This window comes from Phyllostomus hastatus, unplaced genomic scaffold (genome assembly GCF_019186645.2).
Source record: "Phyllostomus hastatus isolate PE091 unplaced genomic scaffold, TTU_PhHast_1.1 phas_scaffold_397, whole genome shotgun sequence".
Classification (NCBI taxonomy): domain Eukaryota; kingdom Metazoa; phylum Chordata; class Mammalia; order Chiroptera; family Phyllostomidae; genus Phyllostomus; species Phyllostomus hastatus.
The window spans coordinates 2,918,097-2,920,555 of NW_025334029.1; positions in this window are offsets into that span (position 1 = coordinate 2,918,097).

Here is a 2,459-nt window from a genome sequence, read left to right on the forward strand (position 1 = left end):
TAGGGAAGTGATAGGAGATCCTTTGACTATGTATAGTGTTAACCATGATCTTTCACCAAGCTAGCTGCTTTTTAGAAAGGATGGAAAGAAGATAAGACCCTTGTTGGGAAGGAAGGATTGTGAGTTGGATCTATAAAGCAGGGAGGTTGTGGGAGTTCAGATTCTGGGCTAAGGTGAGAGTAAAGGATAGTAAATAGGTGTAGTGTGTGAAAGAATAGAGTTAACCACTACAGTAATAGAGTTCAGGGAACTTTAAAATGGGCTAAGATCTTGGGGGGAGTGTTGTGAAGTAATTACAATTGCATGGAGCAGCAGTTATTTACCATAATATTATGGCAACAATCATATGACAGAATCTATGAGATCTAGGTAACAAGCATAGGGAGTACAGAACCTCGAGTAGTGTGCTAATGGGACACAGGTGAGCTAAAGGATAGTAGATTAGCAATACAGTATGGAAAGATATATCAGGGGAATGCTGTCAGGTCATATAATATATCCAGCCTAGCAAACCAGACAATACAAAAAGAAGAGGGATACAAAAATCCTACATCCTAAAAATGGATGTAGGAATACTGGAAAAATAATAATAATACAAATATGCAATAACTTGCAGGTTCTCTGTAATGGCAGAATGAAATTTATCTCACTGTCCCAGCTGTTGTGATGCCCCTTCTCTGGGTTCAAGTTTGGTTTTTCCACAGATCCAGGATTTTGTCTCACTTGTAGGTATTTAGAAAAAATTTTAAAAAGTAAAAATAGAAAATGCAGATGAAGGAAGGGGTAAAATTGGAGGAGAGGAAGGAGGAAGGAATAAAACAAGAAATCAGGAAAGAGAGGAAAAAGAAATCAAAAGAGAATAAAAACAATAAAAATTAAAAAATTAAAAATTGTTTAAAAAGTAGAATCAAATTAAGAAGTCTCTTGGTTTCAAAGTGGCCAAACCAGTTTTTCTGCTCTTGCTGGCTGTGGCAGGCTGAGGGGTGATTGGTATGGCTTTTCTTCCTTGGCCAGTGGAGCTCTCACTGGCTCCTCAGCCTTGCACCCTGCATGTGGGAATCAGGTCTTTCCCCAGGGTTACTGCTGTGGACTGGGGTGCGGGGTTGCTCTCCCTGCATGGGAGCCCATGGCTGGGTGGCAGGGAGGCTGGAGCAATTGATCACTTTTGGAGAATTCCCCAAACAGTGTCTGTCTATTCACTCCTTCCTCCTGAGAAATTCCTGCTGTTCAAGCCCGTAGCTCCCCACAGTGGCCTGTCTTCTCCCACAGCCGCCAAACTCTCCAGCCAGACTGGTGACTGTGGGATTTAGGGCCTGTTGTGTGACCCAGCCTCTCTGGTGTCCACAGCCTCCAAAGGTGCTCACAGCCCTTGTGTGTTTGCCAGCACCTGGATTCCTCCCAGTGCAGCTCAGACCTTGTTTGGCTGGGGAGGGAGCAGTTGTCCTGGCTCTCTCCCAAGGAGTCTGTGGCAAACCCAGCAGTGGGCCCTGGGCGTGGGGCTGCAGCCCCTGGACGACACGCTGGTCCCTGGGACCCTACTTTGTTTCAGCACTCTTCTTAGGGTCCAGTTTTTTGGTTCCGCCACAATCCTTGGTCCCCTATTTTCACATATGCTGAAGTATGTTGGTTGCTTGCTTCTCTACTCCATAGATCAGTCAGGATTTTCTCCTCTGAGCAGAGGGAAGCTGAATCTGCTCCTTCCTACTCCAACACCATCTTAGCCCCTCCTCCAAGGAGCAATTCTTAAAGGGCACTTCATTGATACCATGTCAGATATCTATCTAAACACTTACTGTGTTGCTAAATTCCATATGAGACTTTATCAAGTCTACTTGCCTTAAAAAATCAAAACACCTGCAATTTTTCAGGTGCAAAGATTTCTCTATACAATTGCCACCAAATGTGTATGGGTAGTAGAAATAAAAAGGAAAAAATTGACTAGTTTCAACTGATGGAGAATTTCAAATTAATGTCATTCATCAAGTAAGGTTCATCTGTCATCATTTCAATACATCAGATACAGTAAAATTTTACATTTTAGTGAATAACAAAGTCATTGTGATTGATTGCTTTTGGTGGAGAAAGTCCATGACCAAACACACATATGCAAATGTAGATGATTATTGGGAAAGATGACTATATTATTATTTTACATGAATTGTGCAAGCTCAAAAAATGCATATGATTTAAAAATCTAAATGCCAGGTCCCCAAAGAACAAATCTAGGTATTTCGAAAGCTCTATCATAAATAACTAAACCTAATGTATTTTTCAGCATTTGACACTTTAAAATCCCTTTTATAATTCAAGCCTATGCTACTTAAGTTACTGATATTTCCTTCTCATAATGCATAATGTAAGCCTGAGTACTACTGTGAACCTGATATAAACCAGGAAACTGGTATATACAGTATGAAGCCAATGTTTCAAGGTCATACTGATCACCTATCCCCTGTGCT